An 11,070-nucleotide genomic window follows, 5' to 3' on the forward strand; every position below is an offset into this window, starting at 1 on the left:
ATTTTGACGTTTGCATATTACTATAAATTGCAATACTGTGTGTTATTATTTCAACTTGATCTTACTCTAGGAAGCACTTTATGAAAGCTAGCAATAACTATTACCTCAGCCTGAAAGGTGTGCTTGTTAATTTAGAAAAATCTAAATAAATAATAATGTTTCAGTAGTTCCATAGCTCTCCTTGTCATTTCCCACCAATATCCTCTTAGATAACCCAAAGATAGCACAGCAGACAACAGGTGCTGTGGCATAGATTGCCCCCCACCACAATGTTCAGTTCTATTTATAAATATTGTTCCATTCACCTTTATAGCAGAACATTGTTATGGAATAGTTACAGGAATCATCCATAGTCTCTCAGAACTAGAAACAGAACACAGAACTCTTGCTCTTGACTTTTCACACTGACTACTGGACCCTTGAAACTTCTAGTGTGCTAAGGGATATTGACAGCTCTCGTGGTCCAGCCCTCATTTCCAGACATACTCACATGTAAGTGAATCTCAGGGAAACACTGGCCCAGGGTATCCTTTTCGCCAGTCTTCTAAGAGGCTGTGGGAGAAGTGATAGGAAGCCTGTGGTCAGAAGTCTGGGTTCCAATCCTGGTTTTGTCACTAACTAGCAGAGTATCCTTTGGCAATTTCCTCTTTCTGGGCCTCACTTTCCTTTATCTGTAAAATGAAGACACTGGACCAGATGATCTTCAAAGGTTCTTTCAGGTACAAATTTTTATGTACACTAGATGATATCGAAAGATAATCACAACAGTCCCTTCTACTTCCTATTTCCTGCCCTTCAAAAAATAATTTACCTAATAATTATACTAAAATGCACACATTTTGACAAATGTATACACCTATGTATACACCACCACAATCAAGGTGCAGACATCTCAATCACTCCAATAGGTTCCCCCATGCCCTTTTGCTGTCAATCTCCACCCTCCAGCCCTAGGCAACCAGTCATGTGAAGCTTTTTGTCACACTAGATTACTTTACCTTTTCTAGAATTTCATATAAAAAGACTCATACAGGGGCACCTGGGTGGCTCAGTGGTTGAGTGTCTGCCTTTGGCTCAGGTCATGATCCCAGGGTCCTGGGATCAAGTTCTACATCAGTTCCCCCAGAGGGAGCCTGCTTCTCCCTCTGCCTATGTCTCTGCCTATCTATGTCTCTCATGAGAAAATAAACCCCAAATCTTGAAAAAAATAAAACTATAAAGAGAATCATACAGAATGTATGCTTTCACAAGAGTCTTCTTTCACTCAGCATAACCACATCTTTTTTTGTAATGTGCCTGTATCATTCTCCCATCCAGAGTGGGATCTGTTTCCCAATCTCTTGAATCCATGCTGGCCCTCCGACTTGCTTTGGCTAACAGAATGTAGGGAGAGTAATGCTTATGTGATCCCTTTCATCCCCTTGGAAGACAGCCACCATGTAAAAATGCTTGAGCTAGGCTACTAAATTATGTGAGACCACAGGGAGAGAGAGAGGTATGGCATCTGGAGGGGAACCAGACATGTGGGTGAGGCCACCTTGGATCTCTAGCACCAGTTAAGGTATTCTAGTCAAGACCACATAGAGCAGAGCCATCCTCACTGAGCCCTGCGTGAATTCCCAGAGTTGTGAGCAAATAAAATGGTCTTTGTTTCAGCCACTAAATTGGAGAGTGGCTTGTAATGACAGTAGTTAACTGAAACGAGTATTCTGCCCTGTTTTCTTTATCCATCAGATTTCTTTCAGACCCCAAAACTATTCAACAACTATACAAATGTTTTACCTGAAATCACTTCTACTTCTCTTACTCCCTTTTCTTCTCATTTTAAATTGAGGTATAAATGGCATACAACATTATATTAGTTTCAAGTGTAGAACATAATGAGTCAATATTGGTATATCCTATGCAATAAAATGATCACCATAAGCCTAGTTAACATCCATCACCACAGTTACAGATTTGCATGTGTGTGTGGTGGAAACTTCTAAGATTTACTCTCTTAGCAAGTTTCAAATGTGCAATATAGTATGATTAACTGTAGCTGCCGTGTTGTACACTACATCCCTAGGACTTGTTTATTTTATAGCTGGAACTTTGTACCTCTTGGTCCTCTTCATCTACTTTGGCCCTCCCCCCAACAACCTCTAGCAACTATCACTTTGTTCTCTATTTATGAGGTTGGGGTTTTTTGTTTCTCTCTCTTTTTTTTTTTTTTTTTTAGATTCCATATAGAAGTGAGAACTTAAAACATTTGTCTTTCTCTGCATGACCTAGTTCACTTAGCATAATGCCCTCGAGGTCCATCCATAATGTCTTGTTCCCTTTTCATATGGTTCTTCTTCAAGTATCATAAATTGCACTAAACGCTAACTGCATGATAACCCTGTTACTTACATGGGCTTGAAAACTGTAAGGTGTTTTGGTTTTGTTGTTGTTTTGTTTTGTTTTTTTTTTAGATTTCACTTTTGCAGGTTAAAAAAAATCTCAAATTCCTTTTCTCTTCCCTTCAGATCTATTGTCTAGCATTTGGTTTACAGCATGTTCTAGGGAAAAGAATGCCAAGTTGGGAGCTAGGAGCACTCACTTCATACCTAACGAGCTGTATGGTTCCGGGCAAGTTTGAAAGCTTCATGCACCTGATTTTCTCCATGTAAGCTATGTCTTGGGCTGGTAGAGAGAAGATAAACTGTCAAAACAGATGGAAGAGTTCTTTAAAAGCAAAAGTACTTTTCATTTCCATAACTCTGACAGCCTCTCCGTGTGTCAAGTTCTCTGTGATAGGATTAAACATGCAAGATACTTTCACCAATCACCTGGAAGACAAGATAAACACTATTTCTGCCTTACAGCTTCTTGTTGGGAGAAATGAGAGATGTGTGAGGGGGTGGGTGGGGGAATGGGGGGTGTATGGGGGTGTGTATGTTTTACTTTTCTTCATATAATGTTTTGTTGTGGGCCATTAGGACTTGTTATGGTCAGGCAAAATCTGGTGAAGGAGATGCTCTCATGGAAGGATGAAAGCTGAGGTTTACGGGAAGAGATGCACTGGTCTGTGGGGGACTTAATAACTATAAGGCTTAAGATTTTTAGAAGCCTCCCCTAGCAACAAAAAAATTAGGGGAGTCCCATCTCTCTCCCCAAATATAATTCTAAATAAAAAATCATGTAAACCATAAAATAAAGGTAAAGAAGCCTTTACTGATTTCTGATTTGCACCATGATAGTTAACTTCAACGCTTTGTTTGAAATAACAAATACAATCTGATTTTTTTCTTTTCTTTTCTTTTTTTTTTTTTTTTTTTTTTTTTATGGTGCCCCTGTTTGGGGGGATTATATCATGGTAGCAGCAGTAGCATCATCTGTGAACTAGTTAGAAGTGCTAATTATTGGGGCCGTACCCCAAATCTACTGAATCAGACTCAGGGTGTAGGAACTAGTGATTTGCGTTTGAACAAGCCCTTTCAGGTGATTCTGAAATGCTGAGGTTTGAGAAACACTGCTTTAGATACTTAGCTGCCCACTGCACTGTTTCTCAAACTGGCTTTCATTCAAATTTTCCAAGACCTTTAGAAAAATGCGAGTGTTGGGACTCTACTTCCAAGGATTCTAATTCTTTGGTCGGGGCAGGCCCAAGAAGCCAGTATTTTTTAAGGTCTCCCAGGCGATTCTAACATGCTAACCAGGGTTGAGAATCACTAGCATGCTGGAGAATACAACTCTAACCCTTAGGCTTGAGCAATTCCGGGTGGGGAAGAGATGAGAAAAGATGGGGAGGACAGAGAGGAGGTATGCTTTCAGTTTAGGGTGAAAAGAATGAGCAGGAATATAGGATAGCTCAGGAATGTTTAAGCAAAGTTGAACTTTAACACATTTAAATGTGAAATGGGGAAGGCCACAGTTCATAGTTAAGCCAGGATCTTATGTGAGCATTTTAGACTGAATGAAAGGAAGAAAATTTAGAGGAAATTGGTGGAAGAGAGCAGAATTAGTACAACTATAATAACAGAGGCTTGGATTCCTTCTGGTACTAGAACCTTATTGTTCATTTATATTCTGAGTTTCCACTAGAATCTTACTGTTCATTTATATTCTGAGTTTCCACATCAGCATTTAGTTTATTCCTTAAGAAAATAAAATCTGGTAAAGGAATACTTTTGTTTTTAAAATTTTGTTTAATATTGCTGTTCTCCATATTATGTTTTATTGTATGTTACTATAAGATTGGTATGGTCAGGTAAAGTCTAGGTGAAGGAAACATTCTCATGGAAGGGTGAAAGCTGCTTGGATAGTAATTATCTTCACTTACAGCCAACTAAAGGAATCCAGGAGAGTCATTTTTAAACTTTCAAAAATTATAGCCATAAAAAGAAAATTTGAGAAATGGACTTTTTCTGGCCAAAACTTAGGTTTTAAAAGGATTTTATTTTTAAAGGATGCAGTGAAAGGATGGAAGGGGCCTGAAAGTGGAACAATATAAAGCAAGGGAGAGATTTCTGTTTCTTTCTTCCCACTGCTATATCTACAGCACCTGGAACAATGCCTAGCACATAATATTCAATAAATAAAGTGTATTTGTTGAATGATCTTCCAGGATACCTCCAATTTTGCATACCAGGATGCCATGATTACTGGATGACTGAGGCATTGACTTATAAGATTTTAAACTTAGTTTTCCAACCTATCAGGTATACTCTGACAGGTTATTATAAACTCTCCTAGTCAAGGTTTGGTTGTGGTCCTTTCCTAACCAAAGTGTCAGAGAAAAGGAGGTTGAGACAGGATAATTCCTTAAAGGAGTTGGTTATTCTGATTCTCTTCACTCTCAAACACTCCATTTTCATTTCCTTGGAAACCAATCCGGGGCACCTGGGTGGCTCCTTCGGTTAAGTGTCTCTTGGTTTTCGCTCAGGTCACAATCTTAGGGATGTGAGATCCAGTCCCGTGCCTGGGGCTGGCACTCGTCAGAGTCTGCTTGTCCCCATCCCTCTCTTTCTGCCTCTCCCCTCACTCTTGTGGGCACGTGAGAGTGCTCTCTCCCACTCGCTCAAATAAAATTCTTAAAAAAATCCATCATTTATGAATCAGCCATTTTTGAAGGGGCGTTCAGGTAGTAAGTATTCAGCCAGCTAATTTTCGTGTAAAACACACTCTTCAGATGTGTAATAGACATGAGAGGCTCCAGGACAGAAAAATATATACGTAACATTGACATGTATAATGTGTTCTCGATGTCCCGAAGCCCCATGTCTTGCTCATCAGACAGGCCACCTAAACTCTCAGAGGTGAGCATGTGCCCAGGGTTACCAGGAATCCATCTTCCTCACAGAGTTTTCGGTAGGCTTCCCTCAGAAAATCAAGCCCCAGAAAGAAGAGAAAGCAACCTGAAAGCGCCAGCTCATTTATCTTCCTATTCTTCTTTGGAAAACGGAATGGTGGTGTGACTATCTTTTGGCTTATTCCTTATCAATTACGGCTCCACGACGCAAAGCGCACGTTTGACGAGATCCATTTTCCTGGCGTCACGTGGCTTCCGGGTTGGTGATTCCCTCACAAGGCCTTTACGTCACGCGTCACGTCTGTTTGGAAATCACCCATTTCACTAAATATTTGCAAAGCCCCCAGTACTTTGCCAGGTACCGCTCTAGGCTCCAGGGAACGACAGTACACAAGTAGCAAGTGGGGAGAGACGCCAATAAATGTGTAAAAATACACGACGTTATCAGGTGGTTATAAACGCAGTGAAGAAATAAAAGAGGGGTATGGGAGAGCAGCAGGAAGGAGTTGTAAATCCAAACCTTGCTGCTATTATTATATTGTGAATAGAATATTACACAGGCTGCTGTGTAATCCCACAGTGGAGGGCTTCTCGGGGGACTGCCAGCCCTTCCTGGGCCCAGCTGCCTCTCCTCCTCCCGCTGGCACCTTCCCTGGCTCCCCAAGTGGCTGTGAGCTCCCTGTCCTCCCCCCCCCCCCCCGCCGGGGCCTGCGTCGGAGGCACCCGGGTGGATTCAACCAAACAAACGCGGGCGCTCCGTGTGCCTGAGCATCGCCCACCTCCACCGTTTCCTCATTATTCCCGAGACAGCTCTGGATGCTGCTGAAGGGCCCATAAAGCCCTCGGTTACGTCAACAGTTTTCGGGTGGCTGACGACTAACATAAAGGAGGTAAAGTCAAGGCGGGTGGCAGCTCTTTCCTGCGGCAGACACCGGGGCTCAAATCTGAAGAAAAAGGTGGGGAGGAAAATGCAGATTTTTCCCCCCTCTAATTGATATGGGAAAAAAAAAAAAAATTGCGGGCGGTGCCCGCGGAAGGCGGCCGGGCGGCCATTCAGGAGAGGCCGTGTCGCAGCAGCTCTTCTGCAGACAAAGCCTCCTTGTAAGTCCCTCTGCTGCCACCGGATCACCACGTTGGGAGTAAGAAAAATAGCGCTGCTGCTCCGTCAGGCGGCCACACAATAGCGGCGGGCGGGCGGGCGGGCCCTCCGCGCCACCGGGCCAAGCGCCGTCATCTTTGTTTCCCTTGCCGCCCGAAAGTGAGGCTCCACATATTATCGCCCCGAGGAGGACCTGAGGGCCGGCGTCCTTCCGGGGGCCGGGACCGCGCGGCGAGCCCTGGAAGCGGCGGACCCCCCGGACGCCCGCGCGCTCCGCCGTGGCCCCTCCAGCGGCTGCGGTCGACGGTTGACGCCGCGCCCACGCCGACGGCTCGGCGCCCGCGCCCGCGCCCCCGCCCGCGCCCCCGCCCCCACCCCCTCGCGCCCAGCGGCCGCGGCTGCAAGTAGCGCCGTCCGCGCGCGGAGGGAAACGCCCGGGCGGCGCGGGGTGAAACGCCCGGGCGGCGCGCGGTACGGCCTGCGCCTCGCCGTGACGCGTCCGCACAAACGCCGCGGCGCCCTCGCTGCCGCCGGCCCTCGCTCGGCGCCCGGAGCCCGGCCCGCGGTGGCTACGGAACTCCGCGGCGGCCCCGCCTCCGCCCCTGGAAGTGGCCACGGCCGGCCGCTCTGCGGGAGCAGACAGGTCTCGGAGGCCGGGGCGGCCGGGGCGGCCGGGGCGGCGGCTCCGACGTCGTGGGGTCTCCGCGGGCCCCACGTCCCGAGCCTGTGAGCGGTCGGGCCCGTCGGCCCCCCTCGGGCTGGACAGCAGGTGCCACGGGTCGGGCTGCGGAGCCTGCTGTGCCGAGCCGCCGCCGGTGCCGAGTCGGCCTGTCTCCCCCCACCCCCCCACCCCCCCCACCGCTGGGCTCCCTGAGCCTTGGGTCCTTCCACTGTGCAGCACGATGGTTGTGAGGATTCCAGGTGAGATAATGCAGGTAAAGATGCCCGCCCCACGTTTAGCATGGAGTGTCAGCGCTCCGGAATAGGAATAAAAAGGGACACACTCTTCATACACGGAGCTACATGGATGGACCTGCAAAACCTTGTGCTGTGGGGGAAAAGGTAAACACAGAAGGCCTTAGTCTGAATGATTCCATTTATATGAAATTCTAGAAGAGGCAAAACTAGGGTGACGGGAAGCAGTTGCCTAGGATGGGATGCAAAGGAGCAGGAGGGGACCTTTTGGGGGTGATGGAACAATTCTATGTGTTGATAGGAGGGGGGGTTATGAGACATATAGTTGACAAAATTTATCTCACCGTCAGATCCAAATAAGTGAATTGTATCATATCCAAATTACACCTCCCAAATGGGGGAGAGGGATAGTTGAGGACTAAGGGACACGTTGGTTTACAAAACTTGAGACCTGGATGTGTGCTCTCTCTGAATTGAGGGGCTCCTCCTCCCCTAAGAAGCCGTGAACACCACCACTAGGAAGAGCTCAAGTCCTAGAAGGATACACTATACCAGGCCCGGTTTATGCACCTCCCCGCATATGCACAGTCCCGCCCCCAAACCCTTTCTCAGTGTCTTAGTGCAAAGGCCTGGCCTCTGCTTCTGTGGCTTCCTCTTGTGACGGTCCCCCTCTGGTTGAGGGTCAGGCTTCAGCACTGCCTCTCAGACCACGGTTCTGAGGTAGGAGGCTCTGGCTCCTCCCATCAGCCCCAGTGTCAGGTGAAAACCCTTGCGCTTCAACAGGCTCTGGCTTCCCAGGCACTAGCCTGGAGAGGTCATCTGGCAAACCCAGAAGAATGGGGCCATTTGAGCTCCGTGAGACAAATTTGCACCAAATAGAACAAAGCAAGAAGTAGCCATCATATAAATTCCTCCCCTTTTTTCTCCACAGACAGAAGGTCTCAAGACAAGATGGTTTTGTATGGTTTGTCTGGAAGCTTTCCTTGGGGACTGAGCAATCAGCTCTACTTTCTTGTGAAGTTGTTTTCGGCTCAGTGATGTACTGTCTTGTATTTGCTTCCTTTGCATTTCCTCTTACCCTTGCTGCCCTGGGATTGTACCTCCTAATAAAATCTTAGCACTTAAACTTGGCCTCAGGCTCTGCTTTCTAGGTAATCCTTTAGCAGCATTTGGGCTTTAGGTCTGTGCTTTACTGAAAATTTCACAGCCGCAATAACAAACAAAATTAAGGTTATTTTTGGCTCTGGCTTACTGTCTTGTTAACCCTAAACTGCTACTTTAAAAGGCAACCTTTTCAGTACTGAACACGTAAATTTATATATACATGCCTCTGTATGAAGTTGATAGAGATAAAACTTTGCTTTTCCATTTATTGGTTCCTAATATCTCAAAGTAAATTCCTAGAACACAGACATTTGTAGGTTTTAAATATTTGGAAGCTTAAAAAACTTGAACTGCATGTAGGTGCAAAAGAAATACGTGTATATTTCAAATGTATTTGAAAAATGTTTTTCATCATGATCATAACGTTACTAGTTGGGTGACTAGTTATGTATTTTGTTTATTCATAAAACCATGCTGTCTTTCCTAAAATTTTATGTAAAAGCCTTTTAAATCAACTTTTTCTTGAATGCTTTGCAAAAACAGTTTTTCTTTGCATTATTTTAATTTTTGAAGCCTTCAGTAAGCTTATATTTTTAATGATAACAGCCACTCGCTTTGTGGCCTGTTTTTTGCAACTTTGTCAGACCTTTCTCTTCCCTCCCACATGACTTGCCAACCATCTGTAACTTGATCAACAGTTATTTGAGATGGGATTGGTTAGGGTCATATGTTAAAAAGGACATTTCCACTTTCTTGACCACAAAATCCTTCCTTTCCTGGCCACTTAAATACTGTTACATAATCTACAAACATGTGGATCTAATGATATTCTACATACGTTGGCAAAGGTCACACCTGCAAATCTACCTTGGCACAATATTTTTTATGACTCCTTTTTATTGCTTATAATGTGGCCTATCAGAGTGTTTAAAAATTATTTTAGAAAAATGCTCTACCTTCATCAACATCGTCATAGTGAATTGATTTTTACAGAGAAAACTTTGTCATCCTATCGTGAACAATTTTTAATCTTTGCATTTGAAAAATCTGCATTTCTATTTGGGATTAATTTCAATTACAAGTAAATATGAAACCAAGCTGTACACAGAAAGTATATAAACACATTTTCACAAAACAAAAAATCATTTAATCATACTTTCAGTTATAATATGTGGTATCAGAGGACATCCCATTAAGCAAATGTGAGCTACCTTTTAAATCCTAGTACTTGATTCTCTTCAAATATATAAAGACAGTTAATGTTCTTGCAAATGTACAGGTTTTATACATACAAATAGGTGTTGGCCCCTTCAGAATAGGCCATAAGCTTGCTGCAATTGTATTTCCATTACTCAAAACATTTTAAGAATTCTTTAGAAATTTGCCAAAAGAGACTGAGTCACATTTCTTTAAATGACATCATCCCATCAGTGGTAGAAAATCCTCCTCCTCTGAGATTAGATTTAATTTTTAGAAATACCCAAAACTCATTTGAAACCAGACCAACTTTAGTAACATTGCTTAGCAGGAGAAAATTCAACAAGAAAGAATAAAAATAAGTGAACTCAGTAATACTTAAATTAACTTTGAGAAAAGGAGAATTAAGGAAAGATTGAAGCAGAAATCAGTGAATTAGAAAACAAAAAATACAGTTACTGATCAATTCCAAAAGTTATTTTCTTGGAAAAAATAGGAAGAAAGTAGGGAAATATCTGGCAAATCTATAATAGCAATGGAAAAGTTTTTTTTTTTTTAATTATATGAGAATACTATATAGTTAGCTACATATTACTACATTTTTCTGGAAAAACACAAATCACTCAAATTGAATAAAGAAATAGGAAAAAAATAAGTAGATCAAAACCAGAGAAGAAATCAAAAAAGGTTTGGCCCTGTAGGCAAATTTTGAAGAACATATATTTTCTAAATGTATAAAGATATAAAAATTTAACCCATTTTATGAAGCAAATGTAATTATTGTAAAGCCTGTCAAAAATATTACAAAAAGTACAGTTAGAAAATATAAACTCATAAGAAATTCAATGCCAAAATTCCCCTTGAAAATATGACAAAATCAGGGGCACCTGACTGGCTCAGTCAGTGGAACATGTGACTTGATCTCCGGGTTGTGCACTTGAGCCCTACATTGGGTGGAGAGATTACTTAATAAAATCTTGGGGGTGCCTGAGTGACTCAGTTGGTTAATTGTCCAACTCGTGGTTTTGGCTCAGGTCATGATCTCAGAGTCATGGAATCAAGCCCTGTGTTGGGCTCCACACTGAACAGGGAGTCTCTTTGAGGATTCTCTCTCTTCCTCTCCATCTGCACCTCCCCACCATGCTGTCTCTCTAAAATAAGCCTTTAAAAATAAAATCTTAAAAAAAAAAAGAAAATATGAACAAATTGAATTCAAGTAATTTTTAACATGATCAGGTATATTTTGCCCTAGAAATGCAAGGAATTTAGATAATACAATAATTGAAGTAACAAATCACATATGAAAACCCCTATCATCTTAATAGGTGATAAAAATCTAACACTCCTGATGAAAACAACAAAATTTTTAAAAACTTCTTGGTAAATACTAAACTAAGACCTAACATCATATCCTTAAATAAAGTTTTTTTTAAAAAATAATCATGCTAGGGGCACCTGTTGGCTCAGTGGTTGAGTGTCT

At 43.1% G+C, this 11,070-nt stretch overlaps 2 long non-coding RNA genes across 3 annotated transcripts in view; one reads left to right on the forward strand and one right to left on the reverse strand.

Annotated features, from left to right (window-relative positions):
- The window catches only part of LOC102154358, a 31,008-nt gene extending 24,373 nt beyond the window's left edge, over positions 1–6,635 (reverse strand). The window contains exons 1-3 of one of the 2 annotated variants that reach the window (XR_005355183.1): positions 5,382–6,635; positions 2,592–2,667; positions 491–552 (exon numbers count right to left, since the gene is read on the reverse strand). This is a non-coding gene — a long non-coding RNA (uncharacterized LOC102154358). The remainder of the gene's footprint in view (positions 1–490; positions 553–2,591; positions 2,668–5,381) is intronic. The other variant, XR_005355182.1, reaches the window with a different exon arrangement.
- On the forward strand, positions 372–2,742 carry LOC111091328. Its single transcript, XR_005355184.1, has 2 exons — positions 372–492; positions 2,511–2,742. It is a non-coding gene; the product is annotated as an uncharacterized LOC111091328 (long non-coding RNA).
- Positions 6,636–11,070: the final 4,435 nt, after the last annotated feature.

Source organism: Canis lupus, chromosome 2 (assembly GCF_011100685.1).
Source record: "Canis lupus familiaris isolate Mischka breed German Shepherd chromosome 2, alternate assembly UU_Cfam_GSD_1.0, whole genome shotgun sequence".
NCBI classification, from domain to species: Eukaryota; Metazoa; Chordata; class Mammalia; order Carnivora; family Canidae; genus Canis; species Canis lupus.